At 35.4% G+C, this 24,979-nt stretch overlaps 1 protein-coding gene and 1 pseudogene across 3 annotated transcripts in view; both read left to right on the forward strand.

Moving 5' to 3' along the window:
* Window positions 1-24,979, forward strand: part of LOC306652826 (uncharacterized protein) — a 670,960-nt gene that overhangs the window by 191,636 nt on the left and 454,345 nt on the right. The gene's annotated exons all lie outside the window — the stretch shown is intronic.
* LOC306652820 (dnaJ homolog subfamily B member 6-like) lies at window positions 24,154-24,872 on the forward strand (annotated as a pseudogene). Its single transcript has one exon. The product of its transcript is annotated as a dnaJ homolog subfamily B member 6-like (transcript).

Genomic DNA, 24,979 nt, shown 5'->3' on the forward strand with positions numbered 1-24,979 from the left:
TTCTTGGTTAGAATGATTGTTATATTTCCTAATTTTTTTCTTTGGTATGTGGGAGAGTTCAATAAGATTTAATGAGTATTTATCTGTCAAATAAAGGTTTGAGAATTAATTACAATTTTTTTTCAAGTAAGTTCATTAGTATGATTTCCACTGAGATTTAAAAACATAGCAGTTGTCACTATCCCATGATTTTTTTGTACTGAGATGGAACTCAGGGTCATCTCACTACTGAACCACAAGTAGTTATTTTTCTTTTGAGGCAGGCTTTTACTAAGATGCTTAGGCTGGCCTCAAACTTGCAGTTCACCTTCCTATGCATGTGCCATCATGCTCACTTGCTATCCACTTTTTAATTAACAGAGATTGCCCCTTGTAAATCTTACTGTTTGAATAGTTGCTGCAACTAAATTTACTTCAGAATTATGAAAACTCAGTAACTACCATAGAAAAGTTAACACTGTGATGACACATATCTGAATCAAAAGTATGTAGGTAGATTTCTACCAAAAGATGTAATAAAACATAGGAATACTTTGAACACTCTATCTTCCTTTCTACTAACACTTGATGCAAACTTTGTCTCAGTATCAATGGAAAATGATATACTCAGATTAAAGAGACTTTGTTTTATACACATCCTCATCCTAAGTACATCAAACATTGACTCCCTTGTTTGAATACATACTTATAGAAATGATTGGATAATACCAGATTATGAATCTCACAGATGTCTTGGTGTCTTTCCTGGAAGTTCCTCTGTGAGGGGAAAAATATTTAGGATAGCTTGTTGCTAGATATGTTGCACCAGTTTGCTGTGTTGTATGCAATAAGGGGGGATCAGCCTCAAAAGTCTGTCCTTTCTTTTTCTCATCAAAAGCCACATTGAATTATCCCAATTTTTTTCTGAGAAAAATAAAATCACATATTTCATTTGCACCAGTCATTGAAGACTTAGAATAAAGCTGTGTACTTCAGTGAAAAGAGGAATTAATTTCCAAGAAATTTTTTTAAATGCTCCAGCACATAATTTCAATGAGAATGATTAGAATTTTCTTTTATCTGTTTCAGGATTTTTTTATGCCATATTTCTAGAAGCATTTTTATATCCAAACTCTATTATCCTTTGGTCAGTGTTATGAATCAAGGGAACAATAAAGATAAAATTAATACAAACCAAATTCTAACTGATGATCCTACAAAATACTTCTAATATACATTTTGTGTGTATTTTGTATTTAATCACATATTTATGTTTGTTTAGTAGAATAAAATATAAGTATGAAAAATGACAAATATTCAAATCATCCTCATGGACCTGTGTAAAAACAGTTTTTTTCGTATTTATGAAAATATTTATTTTTGAGAATACAGAATAGATTATCATATTAATGAATATTTTTGAGAATATGAACAGTTTATTCTAGCACAGCTAACTAATTGTATATTGATAGAAACTTAGGCCTTCATAGAACCCATTTCATCTAATCTCAAGTAAATATCCAGAGAGCAAAAAGGTCTATTGAAATTAGAACCCAAAGGGCAAATTTTACTGCTTTTGTCATTGGTGTTGCTTTCTCCCTCTTCTTATTAATGGAATTCTTGAAAACTGTATATACCTTTTGTGTATCTGAATATAATCATAACTGACACTCATTAATACACTGACTCATTCTAAGCCAATGTCAAGCTTATCATCTTATTATAAGTGAATGTTAGCTAAACAGAGGAATTCTCACATATTTCATTCAATAACTAATATAGTGAAGACAAAATGATTTATTCCATCATCTGTAGGTCACAGTATTTTTTTCCAAATACAAAATCAAACCAGTTTTGTAATAAAAGGAAACAAAACAATCCATGTAATTAAATGCTATTTGTGTGAAAGTGCATTATAGGGCACATACTATTTATTTGCTTTACATAAATCTGCATATATTTAATGTAAATTCTCATATTTGGATTTTAATTAATACCATCCATGTAATACTTGAATCTAAATTGAAAGGAATGAATAGTTTAAAAGGCCCCAGGAACCATATTGTTTTATTTCATCATTGTCATTTAAATACATTAGTGTTTTTCTTTATTCACTTGACTAAGCCAATTTTAGAGGTAAAATCCAGAACCAAAGCATACATAGTATAGCTGAAATTAGTAGATAGTATAGTCTTCAGTATGTCAGAAATAGTGATTGTGATTAGACAAAAAATACTTCAACTCATGTATGATGATCTTATAAAATATTTTAGAATTTTGTATATTGTTGGCATTAGTAGTAAAATTGATTTGGATATTATGAGTAATGTATGCTCAACTATGAATAAATGCAATTTATAGTTAACACTGGGTTGTTTTGGAATACTACTTTTGACTTCACAATTTATATCAGGAACATATTTTCACACTCTACCAGCTGTACTTTTGATTTGTGAAGAAATGATAGTACTCTAATCCTAGTTCACCAACTCCTTGCTCCCCCCATTTTTTGGGCGATACTGGGGATTGAACTTAGGGACAATTTATGGCAGAGCACACTGGTTTTTCTTTTCAACATGTAAGTTCACTCTGGGGAGAATAGGTAGTGCCACGTCACAAGAGAGAATGTGCTGGGTATCTTGAAGAAGTAAATTGGGTTTTGTAATAAATAGATAGGCTTCGGTGAAGATGCTGGGAAAGTGGTTGTTCTAGTGTTCCCAGGTTAAGAGATTCTCATACATAGGTCAGTGTTTTCTTGGGTTGTTACTCCTTCATTGGAAGGCCTGCTAAAAGATCAGAGCATGCTAAAACATAGTTGGGTTAATAATTGAATTTCATGAAGTTGCAATTTTTAAGGAGCATTTTGTATGGTATGCTAAGGTGATTTGAATATATCTTTTAAATAAAACTTTACAAGAAACTTTATAAATATGATAGAACTCTAGTGGTTGAAACTGCAATAGAAAATATAGAGAAATCCTGTGTAATTTCTTCCACTTTTTCCTCCTAGTGGATCCCAAGATGTAACAGAATTCTAGTGTACTATGAAAGTGTTTGAACACAATTAGCATTATTTGGGTGAAAATTAATCTGAAGACATACACCAACCAAAATATGAATATTTGTACTATCAATTACTATTTTATGATATCTTTGGTCAATTATTCTATCTCATCAAACATCAGTGTCTTCATGAATGCCAATTATTGTAGCAGTTTAATTCAGAATAACCAAGTTATAGAACCATCAATGTGCCTGCCAAAAGATAAATGGATAAAAAATGTGAGGTATATATATATGTATACATGCACAATGGAGTTTTGTGCAGTCATAAGGAAGCATGGAATTTCATTTTTTGTTTGTAAATAACTGGAATTGGAGAACATCATGGTAAGTTAAATAAGCCTGACTCAGAAAGTCAGGGGTTAAATGTTTTCTCTCATATGCTGATGTTGGGCAGGAAAGAAAAAATGGTGGTGACTCTCATGAAAATATGAGGGAGATCAATAAAGTAGAGAATAGGGACAGAGAGGAACAGGGCATGGGGGAATGTGAGGAAGTACTGGGCAATAAAACCTAACAAATTATGCTGTGTTCATATATTAACATGTGAGATTAATATTGCTTATATACACATAACAAATTTTCTGATAAATAATTTTGTTCAGTGTACTGAAAAGAAATATTTCAATTAAAATAAGTGACTGTGTCTTTTAGAGCTCTTGAAATGACAAAAGTAATAATTACAATGTGTTAGCAATTTAAAATGCTTACTCTCTGCTAGAAATTGTATGAAGAATATCATATGCATCATCTGATATAATCATCTCCTTACTGGCAATGTCACTCTTGAATTATCCAGAATGTTTATAGTGATCTGTGTAATATAAAACCAAATGTTCCTCTGAAGTATTGCCATGCATTCCAATGCTCAGGTTTAGAATAGAGGGAGCTGTCATACATGGATCATAACACAAAATTGATGGAATTTCATTTATTCTCTTGATCTTGTCATCATCATTAAAAATGAATGATGATGAAAGAGCTACTTAAAATCAAAAACAAGTTCACTACTAAAACATCAAAATTAAGTATGAATGTAAAATATTTTACTAAACTAAAAGTAGATAGCAACAAATTACAGCTCTTATTGAATATCCTAGGACACATCTTAACTACCCTAGATAAATAAATTTTGTGTATTGCTGTTATAGAAAGCCATTTTTGTTTTTAACCCTAAAAATTACTGTAATGTGTAAATATTTAGAATACATTTTTACATGCCTGCACCATGTGGTAAGGAAGAGTAAAGATTTATGAAGTAACACTCAGAGTTAAGAATAGTAGGTGACTCAACCTGTATACCTAAAAGTTTGCCAGGATTAAAATACATGAGGATTATATGAGGAGGGTGCATTTACTTGGAGAACAGTAGAGTGAAAGTCACACTATTACAGATCTCTAGATCTTAGTATTTCTAGTTAGTAAATTCAACTTTGCATCTGTTTCTCTGTTTCTAATTCTATTCATTCTTTCTTCTGATTATTGCCTGTGGACACCAGTCTCAGGGAGGAAGGAATAAATCAAGCATACCAGTCCAAGTGCTCTTGAGTCACTCTTATTATGTAATTAATAAAACCATATAATATCTCTTTCAGATGGATGATGTTAAGAGTGATGCTTCACATATATAGTGCCTTCTTCCAAATGTGTAAACAATATTTGTCACTAAATTTTGTGTATTTGATCCTTAAAGTTCCTTTATATAGGTAGGGTAAATTCTTTAAATCATGGAATTGAGGCCAAAAGAGAACAAGGATTTTCTAAAGTTAAATGAATATTGTTGGCTATGTGTAAAATTAGAACACCTTTAAATGTTTTTAGATGAATCCTAGAGTCAACTATGATGCAAATTTATCTGCAAAATCATTTCAACAAAATTCTTTAAAGATTTCTTTATCTTTTCTACTTTCCCCACTCAATGTAAAATTTTTTAGAAAGGGCTACTGCATTTTACTTGTCTCCAACTGTAGGAGTAAACCAGGGGTTAATTCAGACATCAAAAAATTCTTTACAGCAAAAAATCCCAGGAATAAACTGCAGTCCATTTCAGTTTGTAGCAAAAATGGTCATGGAAATTTGCAGCCTGAAGTCTACATTTAGATTTTTCTCTTTGTGCAGCATAAATATCCCTATGAAATATATATGAGTATCTTCAAGACACTGAACTCCTGACTCAGGAATCAAAGGACTGTGTCACCACATCCAACCTCCTAGAGCTTTCCTCATGGAAGAAGTATTGCAAAAGATGCAGCAGCAGGACCAAGCCTCCTGACTGTGTCCCAGAAATCAAGTGGTAAGGTTTTTTTTTCTCTTTAATAGAAACTTCTTTCAGCAAAAATGTTCACTTCATGAACATAAATTTTGTAAAAGGCAAAGATCCAAATTTCCAGCCAGATGAAGCATTTTTCTTTCAAATTTTCCAGTGTTTTTTAAATAAAGGATAGCACTTTAGTGGCATTTTTACAAATCAGCAATAGCAATAGGCGTGGCTTCTCTATAACCAGGAGCAATTAGCAATAGAGTAGTAATAGTGTTGCTCCTTGCTCAGCTTCCCCTCCCCACTTTTATGTCTTGTCTAGAGCAGGTCAAAGGCAAAGACAAGGTTATAAGTGCTTCAGCGTTTTCCTGGTTCTCTAATACACTCCACTGTGTGTTCCCTCACATGGTCCCATTGGACAAAGGATGTTGTCAGTGATGAGTGTTGGAAGACTGTGATGACCTGCCTGGACACTGATGCTGATTAGTATGTGAGGACTAACATGATTTCTAGAGAAGACTTTCTTTAGCCCCTTATTATGATATAAATTGTGTGAAATAACTTTCTGTTACTCACCCTGTAATGTAGTTTCTAGTGTATTAACACTGATGTTCCATGTAAGGCTCTGTAATTTACCAGCACCCATGCTTGACTTTTAATCTGTGAGTGCAAATTAAAGATGGTATAAAAACCAAAAAAGGCAGAAGCATTAGTGTGACAGCTGAATTTCTACATCTGTCTTTTTCAGTCTGAACCAACTGTGGGATCCTGTGAAGAATGGCATTGCCTTTTGCAAATGAGCAAACTAGGGCCTAAGCACTAAAAACTAAAAAGAATATATAAAACCTGAGAGGTGACCCTTACATATAACAATATTTGACATCATCTGAATGCCACATAAAATTCATAATTTCTTCATCTATGTGCAAAATAATTCATGTAGTATTAATGGAAAAGTAAAACATATTATATTTAAATTCACTGTACAGTGATCTTACTTTATTGTAAAATTTTACATATACATCCAAAGGAAGAAAACTGTCAAATTAGTGACATTGATTTTTATTAAGATTTTTCATGATTTTAAGAATTAATATTCTAAAATATTCATTTAAATAAACCCTCCCACAATGCATACCTAATTGTATTCATATCTGTATTTCCATATCAAATATCTTTTTTTCTGAAATAACGGTAACATTGGTGTGCAACTTATTAAAATATTCTCCCCATTGACTCAGTCTTTTAATTTTATTGGGAAAAATTTTGTAACTGCCCTCTCTCCTCTTTCTCCAGCCACTCTTTATGGTAAAAGTCAATGAAAATTATGGACGTTTTCTCATTAAGTTGTTCTTTGTATAACCCCAGATTTCTTTAAGCTTTCCCATCTTTTTTTTCTTTCTTGTGTGGTGCTGGGGATCGAACCCAGGACCTTGTGCTTGCAAGGCAAGCACTCTACCAACTGAGGTATCTCCCCAGCCCAGTTTTCCCATCTTTCTATTCTTTAATTTCCTTCTGTCTTTCTTCTCTCCTACATATCCAACTTGAATTTCATGACTATTAAGATAAGCTCCCATTTACAGGGCTACTTTTTAAAAATTTTTATTAATGCATTATGAGTAAAAAAACTATGTTTTATTTTGACATTATTGCACAAACACAGAATATAATTTGCTCCAATTTGAGCCCCAGATTTCTCCCATTAGATTTTGTGCTTGTTCCCCTGTTCCTTATCCTTTGTTTTATTGGTCTTACTTCTACTTATTGATATTTGTCATTTATTATTTATTTATTTATTTATTTATTTATTATATATTCATTTATATATTGGTTCTTTTTGTCTATGACAGTAAAATCCAGTTTGATATAATTTTACAAGCATGCAGTGTATCCTATTCTAATTAGGACCCAACTCTGTGGACGTACCTGGTGATGGGGTTCAGTGTGTTGTTTTTGCAAATATATGTATGAAAATTATGTCAGTTTCCTTCCACTCTCTTTTATTTTCCTATCCCCCTTCCTTCCACCCATTCCACATTGTCTAATCTACTGAAATTCCATTATTTCCCTTATGTCCTCCTTAATGTGGTTTTGCTTCCTCATATCAGAGAAAATATTCAACCTTTGGCTTTTGGAAGTGGGTTATTTCACTTAGCATGAAATTATACAGATCTATCTATTCACCGTCAAATGCCATAAAGTCATTCTTTTTTATGTCATTCTTTTTTGTGCCCAAGTAATACTCCAGGGTGTATATATACCACATTTTCTTTATTCATTCATCTGTTGAAGGGCAACCCCGTTGATTCCATAACTTAGCTTTTGCAAAGTGAGCTGCTGTAAACATTGATGTGGGCACATCATTTTAGTATGCTGATTTTAACTACTTCGTGTACAAGGAGTGAGATAACTTGGTCAAATTTTGGCTCCATTCCTAGTTTTTGAGGTTATCCATACTGCTTTTCAGGGTGGTAGCAAAAACTTGTAGTTCGACCAGCAATGTATGCATGAACCTTGTTCCCCATGTGCTCATGAGCTCACGGAATTTATTGTTACTGTATTCTTGAAAATTGCCATTCTATGAGATGCAAAATCTCAGTGTGGTTTTAATTTGCATTATTCTAATAGCAAGAGAGTTTGAATATTTTTTCACATATTTGATTCCCATTTGTATTTCCTATTCTATAAAATGTCTCTTCAATTCCTTTTCCCATTTATTGATTTTTTTTACATTAAGCTTTGAATTATCGTTTGTCCTAGAAATTAGCAACGTATCTGAGGAGTAGATAGCAAAGTTTTTTTTTTCCCAATGTATACGTTTTTCTCTCCATGTTCTTGATTGTGTCTTTTGCTATGAAGATGTTTTTTAGTTTGATGCCATCACATATATTGTCTTTTTTTTTTTTTTTTTTTCGGTACTGGGGATTGATCTCAGGGCCTTGTGCTTACTAGGCAAGCACTCTATCAACTGAACTGTAGAGAATATTCCTCAAGCTTATCTGACAGCAGTCAGTGACACCATGGTCTAAGTAAGCCAAATAGTCTGAAGAGAGAAACTGAGGTAATGGTGAAGACTTGCCATGGAATGAAGGTCTTTTCAGTTGCTGAGACTGAGTTTGAGCTGAGGGGAGGCCTGGTTCTGTCATGCATCACAGAAACCTGTGATATGAGCTCTCCCGCACTGCCTTGCCTCATGCTGTGTGAGGAGCTTGCCATTCCTCCAGTCCTTTGTCTCAAACCTGTTGCTGGGCAGAATTGCTTAGGCATGCTTGGTTTGTTTATACTACCTGGACTCTCGATGTATACTTCAACTATTGGCTGACTCTGTTATACTTTAACAAGCGTGTTAACCTGTTTGGATAATTTTCCTATATATGCCATGCGAAACCCTAAATAAAATTAGTTCTGTGCCTTCATAGCTCGATCTCCAATGCCTAAGTAAGTGCACTGGGTAAGGCTAGGTAGGGTAGGCATTGTTCATCCTCACCCTCAGCAAACCCATCTCTGAACATCTACATTGATTTTTTTTTTTTGGTAGTGGGGAATGAACCCAGGGCCTTGTGTTTACTAGGCAAGCACTCTACCATCTGAACTATATCTCAGTCTTGTCTTTTGATTTTAATTTTTGTGTTTTAAGTATCTTTTCGAGGAGTCAGTTTCTGTACCAATATGTTTCATTGTTGGTCTAACAATTTTTTTCCAGTGTGTGCAGCATTGCTGGTCCAATACTATTCCTTTGATCCACATGGAGTTGAGTTTTGCATAGGGTAGAGGATAGGGTAAACTTTCAATCTACTGCATATGGATTTCCAATTTTTCCAGCACCATTTGTTGAAGAGGCTATCTTTTCTCCAATGCATGTTTTTGTTGCCTTTGTTTAGTATGAGATAACTATATTCATGTGGGTTTGTCTCTGTGCCTTCTATTCTACTCCATTGGTTTTTTTGCCTCTTTTGGTGTCAAAACCATGCTCTACAGTATAAAGTCTGGTATCATGATACCTCCTGCTTCACTTTTCTTGCTGAGAATTGCTTTACATATTCTGGACTTATTATTTTTATGACTGCTTTTTTATTTCAATGAAAAAGGTCATGGGAATTTTTATGGAATTTTTACTGTGTCTGTGTAGTGCTTTTGGTACTATGACATTCTTGGCAATAATAATCTGCCTATCCAATAATATGAGTGGTTCTATCATCTTCTGAGGTCTTCCTCAATTTCTTTATTTAGTTTTTTTTTTTTTTCACTATAGAGGTCTTTCATTTCTTTGATACATCAATTCCCAAGTATTGTGTTTATTTCTATTTGAGAGGTATTGTGAATGGGTTAGTTTTCTTTTTTTTTTTTCTTTTTCTTTTTTTTTTTATTTTATTGTAAACAAATGGGATACATGTTGCCTCTCTGTTTGTACATGGTGCAAAGGCATAACATTTGTGTAATCATAAATCCACATACAATAATGTTGTTTGATTCATTCTGTTATTTTTTCCCCTTCCCCCCACGCCTCCCACCCCTCTTTACCCTCTATACAGTACTTTCTTCCTCCATACTTGCCCTCCTCCCTAACCCTAACTCTAACCCTAACACTAACACTTCCCTCCCCCCCATTATGTGTCATCCTCCACTTATTAGCGATATCATTCGTCCCTTGTCTTTTTGAGATTGGCTTATCTCACTTAGCATGATATTCTCCAATTTCATCCATTTGCCTGCAAATGCCATAATTTTGTCATTCTTTATGGCTGAGTAATATTCCATTGTGTATATGTACCACAGTTTCTTTATCCACTCGTCAATTGAAGGGCATCTAGGTTGGTTCCATAGTCTGGCTATTGTGAATTGAGCAGCTATGAACATTGATGTGGCTGTATCTCTGTAGTATGCTGATTTTAGATCCTTTGGGTATAGGCCAAGGAGTGGGATAGCTGGGTCAAATGGAGGGTCCATTCCAAGTTTTCTAAGGAATCTCCACACTGCTTTCCAGAGTGGCTGCACTAATTTGCAGCCCCACCAGCAATGTATGAGTGTACCTTTCTCCCCACATCCTCGCCAACACCTGTTGCTTGTATTTTTGATAATCGCCATTCTAATTGGGGTGAGATGGAATCTTAGGGTGGTTTTGATTTGCATTTCTCTTATTACTAGAGATGTTGAACATTTTTTCATATGTTTATTGATTGCTTGTACATCTTCTTCTGTGAAGTGTCTGTTCATTTCCTTAGCCCATTTGTCGATTGGATTATTTGTATTCTTGGTGTAGAGTTTTTTGAGTTCTTTATAGATTCTGGAGATTAGTGCTCTATCTGAAGTATGATTGGCAAAGATATTCTCCCACTCTGTAGGCTCTTTCTTCACATTACTGATAGTTTCCTTTGCTGAGAGAAAGCTTTTTAGTTTGAATCTATCCCAGTTATTGATTCTTGCTTTTATTTCTTGTGCTATGGGAGTCCTGTTGAGGAAGTCTGGTCCTAGGCCAACATGTTGAAGATCGGGACCTACTTTTTCTTCTATAATCTGCAGAGTCTCTGGTCTGATTTCAAGGTCCTTAATCCATTTTGAGTTGAGTTTTGTACAGGGTGAGAGATATGGGTTTAGTTTCATTCTGTTGCATATGGATTTCCAATTCTCCCAGCACCATTTGTTGAAGAGGCTATCTTTTCTCCATTGCATATTTTTGGCGCCTGTGTCTAGTATTAGAAAGTTGTATTTATTTGGGTTTGTGTCCGTGTCCTCTGTTCTGTACCATTGATCTACCTGTCTATTTTGGTACCAGTACCATGCCGTCTTTGTTACTATTGCTTTGTAATAAAGTTGAAGTTCGGGTATTGCGATACCCCCTGCTTCATTTTTCCTGCAAAGGATTGCTTTAGCTATTCTGGGTTTCTTATTCTTCCAGATGAATTTCATGATTGCTTGCTCTATTTCTGTAAGGTACGTCATTGGGATTTTAATTGGGATTGCATTGAATCTGTATAGCACTTTTGGTAGTATGGCCATTTTGACAATATTAATTCGGCCTATCCAAGAACATGGGAGATCTTTCCATCTTCTAAGGTTTTCTTTAATATCTTTCTTTAGTGTTCTGTAGTTCTCATTGTAGAGGTCTTTCACCTCTTTTGTGAGATTGATTCCCAAGTATTTTATTTTTTTCGATGCTATCGTGAATGGGGTAGTTTTCCTAATTTCTCTTTCTGAGGATTCATCACTTATGTATAAAAATGCATTGGATTTATGAGCATTGATCTTGTAACCTGCCACTTTACTGAATTAACTTATGAGTTCTAACAGTTTTCTGGTGGAATTTCCTGGTTCCTCTAAGTATATAATCATATCATCCGCAAATAGGGATAGTTTGAGTTCTTCTTTTCCTATTCGTATTCTTTTAATTTCCTTGGTCTGTCTAATTGCTCTGGCTAGAGTCTCAAGAACGATATTGAATAGGAGTGGTGAAAGAGGGCATCCCTGTCTTGTTCCAGTTTTTAGGGGGAATGCTTTCAGTTTTTCACCGTTTAGAATGATATTAGCCATGGGCTTAGCATAGATGGCCTTTACAATGTTAAGGAATGTTCCCACTATCCCTATTTTTTCTAGTGTTTTGAGCATGAAGGGGTGTTGTATTTTATCAAATGCTTTTTCTGCATCTATTGAAAGAATCATGTGGTTCTTGACTTTAAGTCTATTGATATGGTGAATTACATTTATTGATTTCCGGATGTTGAACCAACCTTGCATCCCTGGGATAAAACCCACTTGATCGTGGTGCACTATCTTTTTAATATATTTTTGTATGCGATTTGCTAAAATTTTATAGAGAATTTTTGCATCAATGTTCATTAATGATATCGGTCTGAAATTTTCTTTCCTCGATTTATCTCTGTCTGGCTTGGGTATCAGGGTAATACTGGTTTCATAGAATGAGTTTGGGAGGGTACCCTCCTCTTCTATTTCATGGAATACTTTGAGAAGTATTGGAATGAGCTCTTCTTTAAAGATTTTGTAGAACTCAGCTGAGAACCCATCTGGTCCTGGACTTTTCTTTGTTGGTAGGCTTTTGATGACCTCTTCTACTTCATTACTTGAAATTGATCTATTTAAATTTTGTATGTCCTCCTCGTTCGATTTAGGCAATTCATATGTCTCTAGAAATCTGTTGATGTCTTCGAAATTTTCTATTTGGTTAGAATACAGATTTTCAAAATAGCTTCTGATTATGTTTTGTATTTCAATCGTGTCTGTTTTGATATTTCCTTGTTCATTCCGAATTTTGGTGATTTGGGTTTTCTCTCGTCTTCTCTTTGTTAGAGTGGCTAAGGGTTTATCAATTTTGTTTATTTTTTCAAAGAACCAACTATTTATTTTGTCAATTTTTTGTGTAGTTTCTTTTGTTTCAATTTCGTTGATTTCAGCTCTGAGTTTAACTATTTCCTGTCTTCTACTGCTTTTAGTGTTGGTCTGTTCTTCTTTTTCTAGGGCTTTGAGCTGAAGTGTTAGGTTGTTTATTTTTTGATTTTTACTTCTTTTATTGAATGCGCTCCATGAAATAAATTTTCCTCTAAGTACTGCTTTCATAGTGTCCCAAAGAATTTGATATGATGTTTCTTTGTTCTCATTTACCTCTAGGAATTTTTTAATTTCCTTCCTAATATCTTCTGTTATCCATTCATCATGTAATAGCATATTGTTTAATCTCCAGGTGTTGGAATAGTTTCTGTTTTTTACTCTTTTATTTATTTCTAACTTCAATCCATTATGATCTGATAGAATACAAGGTAGTGTCTCTATCTTCTTGTATTTGCTTACATTAGCTTTGTGGCATAATATATGGTCTATTTTAGAGAAGGATCCATGTGCTGCTGAGAAGAAAGTGTATTCGCTCTTGGTTGGATGGTATATTCTATAAATGTCCGTTAAGTCTAAATTATTGATTGTGTTATTGAGATCTATGGTTTCTTTGTTCAATTTTTGTTTGGAATATCTGTCCAGTGGTGAGAGAGGCGTGTTAAAATCACCTAGTATTATTGTGTTATGGTCTATTTGGTTTCTGAAATTGAGAAGGATTTGTTTGACATACATAGATGAGCCACTGTTTGGGGCATAGATGTTTATGATTGTTATGTCTTGCTGATTTATGGTTCCCTTAAGCAGTATGTAATGTCCTTCTTTATCCCTTTTGACTAGTTTTGACTTGAAGTCCACCTTATCTGAAATGAGGATGGATACCCCAGCTTTTTTGCTGAGTCCGTGTGCATGATATATTTTCCCCCATCCTTTCACCTTTAGTCTATGTGTATCTCTTTCTCCGAGGTGAGTCTCTTGCAGGCAACATATTGTTGGATCTTTCTTTTTGATCCAATCTGCCAGTCTATGTCTTTTGATTGATGAGTTCAGGCCATTAATATTTAGGGTTATTATTGAGATATGATTAGTATTCCCGGTCATTTGGTTCATTTTATTTATTTATTATTTTATTTATTTATTTATTTATTTATTTATTTAATTATTTATTTATTTATTTATTTATTTTGAGACGACTTGGTTCTTCCTTTATTTGACAATTCTTTTAGGATGGTTCCTCCCATTGCTGATTTGTTTCTTTGTTTTTCTTCTCTTCCTCATGGAATATTTTGCTGAGAATGTTCTGTAATGCTGGCTTTCTTTTTGTAAATTCTTTTAGCTTTTGTTTATCATGGAAGGATTTTATGTCATCATCAAATTTGAAGGTAAGTTTTGCTGGGTATAAGATTCTTGGTTGGCATCCATTTTCTTTCAGGGCTTGAAAAATGTTGTTCCAGGTCCTTCTAGCTTTTAGGGTCTGGATTGAAAAAGCTGCTGATATCCGTATTGGTTTCCCCCTGAATGTAATTTGATTCCTCTCTCTTGCGGCCCTTAAAATTCTGTCTTTATTTTGTATGTTGGGCATTTTCATTATAATGTGCCTTGGTGTGGGTCTGTTGTAATTTTGTATATTTGGAGTCCTATAAGCCTCTTGTACTTGATCTTCCATTTCATTCTTCAGATTTGGGAAATTTTCTGATAGTATTTCATTGAATAGATTGTTCATTCCTTTGGTCTGTTTCTCTAAGCCTTCCTCAATTCCAATAATTCTCAAATTTGGCCTCTTCATGATATCCCATAGTTCTTGGAGATTCTGTTCATGATTTCTTACCATCTTCTCTGTTTGTTCAACTTTGTTTTCAAGGTTAAATATTTTATCTTCAATGTCTGATGTTCTCTCTTCCAGGTGTTCTATTCTATTGGTTATGCTTTATATGGAGTTCTTAATTTGGTTTATTGTTTCCTTCATTTCAAGGATTTCTGTTTGGTTTTTTTTCAATATCTCTAACTCTTTATTGAAGTGATCTTTTGCTTCCTGTATTTGCTCTTTTAACTGTGGATTGGTGCGATCATTCAGTGCCTGCATTTGCTCTTGCATCTCGTCATTTGCTTCCCTGAGCATTTTAATTATGTACATTCTGAACTCCCTTTCTGTCATTTCTTCTGCCATGCTGTCGTTGGGTTTCATTGATGTAACATCTAGATTTGTTTGCAGCATTTTCTTTCCTTGTTTTCTCATATTGTTCAGGTATCAGTTGACCGCTGTGATATTGCAGATTTCCTCTATTGTCTTATAATATCCCTGAAGATTTCTATTATATCCCCTCTTAGTCTTCAGTAGCCTGAAATCTTGGAGGAAGTTGATAATGTAGTGCTCCACAAGGGAGCTGACTCCCTACTGGTGGTGGCCTCCTGGTGGTGTATATTCCCTGCTAGTGGGCAGAGGTACCTTCACTTGCTGATGAATGCTCATCCAGAAGGGAAGTAGGTTGTGGGCTGATGCAAGACCAGTTTGGGCCTGTGTCTCTGATTTTACGGTCCTTTTGGGAGAACCTCACCCAACGGGGAGGAGTCACCTGGAGGGGAGGTCTTGCTGGTCGGTTTTCCTCCCAGAGGTTCCGTTCAATTCACAACTACCGCCTGGGCTGGGCAGCCTTCTTCTGCAATGTTCCCAGGGACCTGGACCTACCTCCTGGGCCTGGAAGCCTCACCCTTCACAAACGAATCTACTTCGGCTGCCTCTCCTCAGAGAAGCTTCCTGCAGTCCTGAAGCCTTCGCTCCGCCCCTCAGCTTTTCTGTGGGGCCCTTCCACCAAGAAGCCGTCTAGGACCCTGCTCTGCACTTTTCGCCTGGCTATGCGGCCCCTCCTCGGAGCAGCCACCTGGAGCCCCTTACAATCGCTCCGAGTCCCAGTGACCCGCCACACGCCTTTTCCTCTGGCAGCCACCTGTTGTTCCGTGCGGTCGCTCTAAGACCAAGTGACCCACCACGCACCACTTTCTCCACCAGGCAGTCACCCAGAGATCTGGTGCGTCACGAGTCCCAAGAACTCACTGTGCACCTTCTTGTCCCGACTGCCTCCCGTAGCCCTGGTGCAGTCACTTCAAGCCCAAGCACCCCGCCACGCTCCTCCTCCTTCTCCAGACAACTCCCCTATGTTCAGGAGCGGATGCTCTGGGACCAAACCACTCACCACGCTGTTCCTCCGGATAGCCGCCCAGAGCCCTGGCGCAGCTGTTCCAATTCCAAGCGACGTGCCGAGCCCGTATTTCTCCTTCTCCTCTGGGCAGCCCCCTGTGTTCAGGGGTGGTCACGTTCAGTCCAAACAGCTCACCAAGCACCTTCTCCTTTGGGCAGCCTCCCAGAGCACGGGTGTGTTGCACCGAGTCCAAGCGCTGTGGTGAACAGCCACCTCTCCAATGCTCCCAGGTGTGTGCAATCACTGCTCCGGCGGGGGGAGGGGCGCCTCGCCAGCAGTTCTACTTTGCAAAGATCCCTGCTTTTGGGGCTACCGCCCTGTCCAGGGACTACCGCCCCGTCCGCCTGCCCAGTGGGAAACACTCACCCGGCTGCTTTGAGTTGGTCCCAAGGCTCTCAATATCTCCTTTTCTTGAATCCTGCGTCCACGCTGTTCCTCGGATAGCCGCCCGGAGCCCTGGCACAGCTGATCCAATTCCAAGCGACGTGCCGAGCCCGTATTTCTCCTTCTCCTCTGGGCAGCCCCCTCTTCAATGCTCCCAGCTGTCTGCGATCACTGCTCTGGCGGGGGGAGGGGCGCCTCACCGGCCGTTCTACTTTGCAAAGATCCCTGCTTTTGGGGCTACCGCCCCGTCCAGGACTCCTGCCCCGTCCGGGGCGCCTGCCCAGTGGGAGATTCTTGCCCGGCTGCTTTGAGTTGGTCCCAAGTCTCTCTATATCTCCTCTTCTTGAGTCCTGAGTCCTGGAGCTACACGGAACGCGGCCACCCTCTAGTCCGCCATTTTGAATCCCCCCCTAGTTTTCTTAATTTATCTTAGAGCTGATTTTTTTCTTGGAATATAGGTGTACAATTGATTTACGAGTGTAAATTTTGAATCCTGCTAATTTTCTGATTAAACGTATGAGTTCTACAAGGCTTCTGGTGGATTTTTGGGATCTTGTAAATCTGGGATCATACTGTTAGCAAACAGAGATAGGTATAGCACTACTTTTCCTAACTGTGTTTCTTCAATTTCTTTCTTTTGCCTAATTGTTTTGAGTAGGCATTCTAGAACATTGATGAATAGGTTGTAAAAGAGGGTATACTTTTCTTGTTCCTCTTTTTAGAGGGAATTGTTTCAGGTATTCTCTGTTTAGAATGCTGTTGGCTGTGCTGTTGGTGTATATAGCTTTTACAATATTGAGTTATGTTCCTTCTATTCCTACTTTTTCTAGTGTTTTGATCACAACTGTATTATGCATTTTGTCAAATGCTTTCATGCAGCTATTGAGGTAATCATGTGATTCCTGTCTTTAAGTCTATTGATGTAATGGATTATGTTTATTGATTTCCATATGTTAAAAGAAACTTGCAGCTCTTTGGAAGAACTCCATTTGATTATGGTTCATACCTTTTTAATTTTTTAATGTAATTTGCCATTATTTTATTGAGAATCCTTTATCTATGTTCATCAAGAATATTGGTGTAAAGTTTTCTTTCCTTAATATATCTTTGTCTGATTTTCATATCAGGGTGATATAAACTACAAAGTATATCTTTCAAAGAGTCTACTTTTTTTTTGTAAAATAATTTAAGGAGGTTTGGTATGAATTCTTAAAAGTCTGATGTTACTCAACTGAGAATTCATCTGGCCCTGGGATTTTCTTAGTTGGAAGTCTTTTGATGGCATCTTTAATTTCATTACTTGAAATTGATTTGTTCACATTTTTTATATAATCCTGGTTCAATTAGTGGTAGGTTATATGTCTTTAACAATTTGTCAACATCTTCAAGATTTTCTATCTCATTGGAATATAAATTCTCATAATAGCTTTTGATTACCCTCTGTATTTCAGTAGTATCTTTAGTGATATTTTCCTTTTTATCATAGATTTTAATAAATTAATTTTTCTTTCTTTCTTAGCTTGAATATGTGTTAATCAATTTTACTTATTTTTTCAGAGAACCACTTTTTGATCAATTTTATTGATTTTGACTCTGATTTTAACTATTTCCTGTGTTATACTAATTTCTGTGTTGATTTGTTGTTTTCATATTGGGCTCATAAGATGTAATGTTAGATTATTTATTTGGTGTCTTTCAGGATTTTTTTTTGATGTATGAAATTTTCTTGATGTACTGAAAGTTCAATGTTACAAACTTTCTTCTTAAAATCACCTTAATGTCCTGGAGGTTATGGTGTTTTACATCATTATTGTTTTTTGCCTCTATGTAATTTTTATATCACCCCTAATTTCTTCTGCTCCCCATTGATCATTCCCTAGTGAGTTTTTCAAACTCTAGGTATTTGGGTAAGTTTTATTTAGCCCTTATTTCTAATTACTTTACCATTATGATCTGATACAATGCAAGGTATTTATTTTTAAAATTGCCTAAATTTTCTTTGTGTCCTAAAATATGGTCTATTTTAGAAAATTTTACAGGTACTGCTAAGAAGAAATTGTATTCAGTCACTGATGGATTAAATGTTATACATATATTAATATAAGTATAAATATATAGTCTAAATTATCCTTTTATAGTTCTGTACATTGTTTATTAAGTTTTTGTATAATCTCTCTAATAATGAGAGATGATTACTACAATTACTGAGTGTCTTGTGGTCTTTTTGATTCTTCATATTGAGAAGGGTTTGATTGATATATGTAGATGCTCCATTTTGGGGTCATAAATGGTTACAACTCTTAATTCTTATTATTTCATGACTCCCTTAAGCACTATGAAATGACCTCCTTTGTCTCTTCCTTTAGCATTATGAAATTACTCTCTTTGTCTCTTTTGATTAACTTTGCCTTGAATCTTACTTTATCAGATATGAGAGTAGAAACACCTGCTTCCTTATTGATCCATGTGAATGATAAGGTTTTTACCATCTATTTTTCTTCAGTCTGTGTATGTCTTTGTCTATGAGCTGAGTCTCTTGGAAACAGCTTGTTGAGTCTAGTGTTTTAATAAAATTTGTCTTTTGATTGATGAATTGAGCCCATTTTAGCGCATAATTATTATTTTATTTCCTGTCACATTGATTTATTTCTACTTTTAAAGTTGAATTTGATTTTCCCTTGATTTTCCTAGTATAGTTTCATTCTGTGATGGTTTTCATGTTTTCTTCATGTCTTATTCATGAGTTATTTTACAGAATATGTTTTGTAGTTCCAACTTTCAACCTGTGAATTCTTTTAAGTTTTGTTTATCATGGAAGGTTTTTATTTTACCTCAAATGTGAACCTTAATATTCCTGGTTATAGTATCCTTGGATAGTATACTTTGTCCTTTAGAATTCTGTGCAAAATATTTCAAGCCCTCCTAGCTTTTAGCATTTGGGTTGAAAATTCAGCTGAAATCTACAGTGGTTAATTTGTAAATCTGACCACTCATTTCTCTCTAGCTGCTTTTCAAATTCTGTCCATTTTCTGTGAGTTAGGTATTTTTATAATAATGTCTTGTAATGCTTAATTTGAATTATCAACTTGACTGGATTAAGAGATGCTGATGATTAAAAGGTCTCTGGGTGTGTCAATGAGGGTGTGTTTAGGAATGATTGGAACATGGGATAGGGAATTGAAGAGGAGATCCTCTCTAAGTGGGGGTAGCACTGCCTAATAGGATGGAATAAATACTGGAAGAACAAGGAAGCAGATGCAGATACAAGGTCGTCTCTTCTTGAAGAGGTTGTTGATCAGTGCTTGGATTATCTGAGGATATCAGACTCTCACTTTTTCAATCTTCCAAAACAGACTCTGCCAGTGAATCTCCATGTAGTTTCCAGAAGCCTTATTCTCAAACTAGGTTAGCACTGTTTGATCCTTCTTATTTTGGGGTTTCTCTATCTTGGACTGTGTAGCTTCTGGTTCTTCCAAGTCTCCTGCTGCAGACAGCCATTGTGGACTATTCAGCTTCAAGTCATGTAAGCCAATCCAATAAATCCCCTTTTATAGTCATACTTCCTTTTGATTCTGTTCCTCTAGGGAACCCTGATTAATACATGTCCCTTGAAATGGGTTTGTTGTAATTTTGTATATTTGGAGCCCTGTTTGACTCCTGTATTTGATTTTCCATAACGTTTTTAAGATTTAGAAGTGTTTCCATTATTATTTTATTGAAATTAATGTGCATTTCTTTAATTTGTACCTCAGAGCCCCTGGAAATCCTAGATCTGATCTTGTAATATCATCTCATATTTTTTGAAAATGTTGTTCATGGTCTCTTAACATCTTTTACATGATTAAGTTAAGTTTTAAGATTATGTATATTGCCTTTGTTGCCTAAAATCTTTAAAATGATCTAGTCTTTTGGTAATGCTTTCCATTGAATTTCAAATTTGTTTTATTGATTCTTCCATTTAAAGAATTATCAATTGGGGCTGGGGTTGTGACTCAGTTGTAGAGCACTTGCCTAGCATGCATGAGGCACTGGGTTTTATCTGAAACACCACATAAAAAAAAAAAAAAGAATTACCAGTTAATTTTTCTTCAAAATCTCTGACTCCATAATAAAGTGATCTTTTACTTCTTGTATTTTCTCTGTGGTTTTAATCTTTCCATCATATTTTACCTCTTAGATCATCTTATCTGTGGACTTCCTAAATTCCTCACCTGACATTTCTGCATTTTCAGTGTTAGTGGAGTCTATTATTGAATCACGCAGTTTTGTTTTGGATGTTTTCTTCCATTGCTTTCAAATATTTTTTATGTGTCCACACACCTGTTCAAATGGATCTGAAGAAGGAGGGCTTCTACTCTAGAAACTTTGAGGAATCCTGTAGGCTTAGGGTGCCTCACAGATTGGGGGAAATAAATAACAACTAAAACTTATGCATAGGATATATTGGATCAAATTATATACTTATTTCCTATTGTGATATCTACAATGTTGATTGATACAATGAACAGAAATGGTAGGATAGCATTTTCTATCAGTAAAGACCATAAGAAATTATGAATCATATATGTCATAAAATCAAACAGTAGGTATTACGTTGCTTCTTATATTGGGTGCATATATGATCATAGTGGTTCTCTATCTTCTTAATAAAGTGAACATTTATCTATATATAATGTCCTCCATCTCTTGTAATTTTTCTTAGTCTATTTTTTTCCAAACAAAAGTAAGGCCACCCTGTTCCACTTTTGGTTACTATTTGGTTGGTATATGTTTATCTGTTCTTTTACTTTCAACCTCTTTGAGTGTGTGTGTGTGTGTGTGTATATATCTAAAAAAGTCTCTTTTGGATAGTATATTGATGTACTATTTTTTAGTCATTCTTCAAATGTTTGCATTTTAACTTTAGACTTGTGAACATTTAACATTAAAATAATTCCTGATAAGGAAGGACTTAGTTCTGCCAATTAGGTATTTGATTTTTCTCAAATGGCTTTTTTACTTTGAGTCCTCTGATATTTCCTTGTTTTTCAGTTAGTTTTTTTTTTTTGTAAAACTATTTTGATTCTCTGCTTTGTGTTTTTTAAGTTATTTTTGTTTTGTGTAGTTTTAAAACACATTTATTTTTTAATTTTTTAAAATTCTAATATCAGTGGTTCTGTTTCTTAAATTTCTAACATATATTCTTTAATTGATTATATTTTTCATTATCAAGGTCATCCATTTAAAAATGGCAAGAGGCAATAGAAGCTCATGAGTGGGCTACTGAGAAATCTGTGTGTGTGTGTGTGTTTGTTTGTTTGTAATGTTTATCAGCAAATATATGTAGCAAACTTGAAATCTTCAAAGTTTTTAATGTATTACTGTAGACACAAGGAACATTACAGTATTTTCCCCTATTTCCTTTTCAGTTCACAACTGGAACTTATTTTCGAACATTAAGTTTAGATTCTGGGTTTAGGTAGATAGGAGTTTCCCTCAGTTATCACGATTTTTAGCTGAAGTCAAAAGATGCCATAACTGATCTAGAAAATCCATTGAACTCACCAATATTCTATTAGACTAAGATAGAAAGACTATCACTAAGTTAGTAAATATAAAGCTGCTTGAATTTTTATCTTTTTAACTTTTTATTTTGTTAAAGACAGGGTCTCACTGAGTTGCTTTGTGCCTTGCTTTGCTGAGACTGGCTTTAAACTCACTGTCCTCCTGCCTCTGCCTCCCCAGCTGCTGGGATTATAGGCATGCATCACAATGCCTGGGTGAATTTTTGATCTTTTGTGTTGAGGAAGACTTTTCATTGGCAGTTTCTAAGAGAAGTAGAAAAATTAACTTACTGGAAAAAACTTACAATCATATTACTAATACAGACACTCTATATATGGGCTAGGTTATAGATGCACATTTGTACGAGTAGGCAGAGAGATAAATAGGAGGGACTGGGATAGGAATAATAATGGCTGCTTCCACCTTAGCTCTGCTGCAATTGAGATGCCTGGATAACTCATAAAGATGAGCATGAAGATGTGCCTGGTGACTGGATAATAACATAGCACTTTGTAGGAACTAAGGAAAGTTGTAAGTTTAGATTCTCTTGAAGCACATACAGGTTAAGATCATGGCATCTATATTAAATGCAGGTTATGAAATCTAGCTAACTCAGTGTCCTTGAACCAGTTAGGCAATCACTCTGGGCCTCCATTTCTTCATCTACAGAATACTATATGATAGTAGTTTCCCCATAAGGTTGTTCAGAGGACAGAAAAAAATAAGCTCTGACAAAAGGTTGGAACAACACATATACATGGTAAGTAGCTTATAAATAGTTGCTGACACTTACTGAAGTTATGTCATCTAGTGAAATAAAAGATAGTCTTAGGGACCTGACTCATCTGGGCGAGGGTAGTAAATATGGTGTGTTCTCCAGTGGCAACCCTGTGGATAGGGTCCTACAGTTCCAGGTAATGTTAAGAAAGGGAGTGTGCATGTGGGAGAGAAGTGCCTGTTCATATTTAAATATAAAATGTCATTTTGTAAATCTGTTTGAGTTAAACTATTTTATGTATAAACCGGACTAAAGAAATTTGTTTCCTTCTTGAGAAGAGGTACCAGTAACAGTTTTTTTTTCAAATGTTTGTTTCTTCACAAACTGAATGATTTTCTACTCTACTTACAAGAATACATTAACAATTGTGTGACTAACAGTTCTCTGTGACCAATTCTGTCTCACTAGGGTACTAAACCTGTCAGTCTGGGTCTCCACTTTTCTATTATTTTCTCCTGCCTCTTCTCCCCTACATGCACACCAGTATTTCTGTATCAGACAGATGGAGACATTTTTGAATTCACTCATGAAAGCCAGAGCTAGGCCAGCCTGGAAATGAGATTGGTTAGACTAGTAACTTCTGTCACCAAACCTGGAAGTTCACATTCTTCTCTATCAAAAAAGTAGCCTAAAGGAAGAACAATGATTCTGTTTTTTTCTTCTTCATCATTTCTCCCTTCTCAGTACAGAGCATTTGATAGAATTTAAGATTCAAATGATCAAGGGACCATTTGTAAAATCCTTTCCACTCTTTCAAACTCAATCTAAATAATTATATGTACTTCTTTATATATCTGTATTTAAAGTGTTTTTTGATGTTTCATATTTAATGGTAGGTAATAAGATACATTTCCAAACTTGTTTCCATATGGAAAAAGTAAAGTTTGGGTCATTCCAAGTAAATAGAATAGAACCAAAATACTATGTCTAAACATCTCTCATCATAAAGTATTTATTGCACAAAAATAATATCACAGTAAAAAATGATGCAAATGTGAAAGTGAATGAAGATTTGCAATCACAGAAAAGACATGCACAGAGACTAATGTTCAGGTTGTATAGACCTAAAAATCTTCACCATAGAACTTTAATACTGATCAAGAAAACATTAAAAGAAGGTGGGGGGTTTGTGGCCCTTTGGAGCCTATTTTGACTAAAGTGCTTATTTTAGGAACACACAATAACATAAGGCAGTGCTCTGAGAGTTATTCTCCATTTCTACTATTGTCACCGCATAGAGCATTTTGATACATCAAAGATTTTATTTTCCCATTTCTAGTAAGTGAATCTAGAGTTTAGTTAAGGTATTTTGAGGAAGAAAGATACTAAGAATAAGATTCCTATTCATTTGAATATTTCGAATCAACATTTAATTTTAAAAATATATTAAATTTTTAGTTGTAATTCTTGCCAATTGACTTATTTTAGTTTCTCTATAAGAATCTTATGTTTTGAATGTGTTCTTTTATTCTACAGTTTTTAAAAAAATATTTAGGCTGCCACCACCATCATCACAGCCCTGCCAGACTATGTGCACACAGCCGCCTGGCCTGCCCTGTCCCGCCCCGTCCCATCCACCCATCCTCAGACATGTTCCAACAATCTGTTAAAACATGGTGGATTACTATGAAGTTCTAGGCATGCAGAGACATGCCTCTCCCGAGGATATCAAAAAGGCATATCAGAAACTGGCACTAAAGTGGCATCCAGACAAAAATCCTGAGAATAAATAAGAAGCAGAGAGAAAATTCAAACAAGTAGCTGAGGCCTATGAGGTGTTATCAGATGCTAAAAAACGGGACATATATGACAAGTATGGCAAAGAAGGCTTAAATCGTGGAGGTGGAAGTCATTTTGACAGTCTTTTTGAGTTTGGCTTCACGTTCCAGTATCCAGATGACGTCTTCAGGGAATTTTTTGGTGGAAGGGACCCGTTTTCGTTTGACTTCTTTGATGACCCATTTGAAGACTTTTTTGGACACTGAAGGGATCCCCGAGGAAGCAGAAACCGAGGTACAGACTCATTTTTCTCTGCTTTCAGTGCATTTCCATTATTTGGAGGTGGATTTTCTTCATTTGATACAGGATTTACTTCATTTGGGTCACTAGATCATGGTGGCTTTCTTCATTCTCTTCTACATCATTTGGCGGCAGCGGGATGGGTAATTTCAAATCTGTATCAACTTCTACCAAAATAGTAAATGGCAGAAAAATCACTACAAAGAAAATTGTCGAGAATGGTAAAGAAAGAGTAGACGTTGAAGAAGACGGCTAGTTAAAGTCCTTAACAATAAATCGTAAGGAGCAGCTGCTACACTTCAATAACAAGTAATTCAACACACGCATTAAACAGAAATGTTAAACAATAACAAGCGCTATTTTATTTATTTATTTATTTATTATTGTAAACAAATGGGATACATGTTGTTTCTGTTTGTA

Source organism: Sciurus vulgaris, assembly GCF_902686455.1.
Source record: "Sciurus vulgaris genome assembly, contig: HiC_scaffold_611_arrow_ctg1, whole genome shotgun sequence".
Taxonomy (NCBI): Eukaryota; Metazoa; Chordata; class Mammalia; order Rodentia; family Sciuridae; genus Sciurus; species Sciurus vulgaris.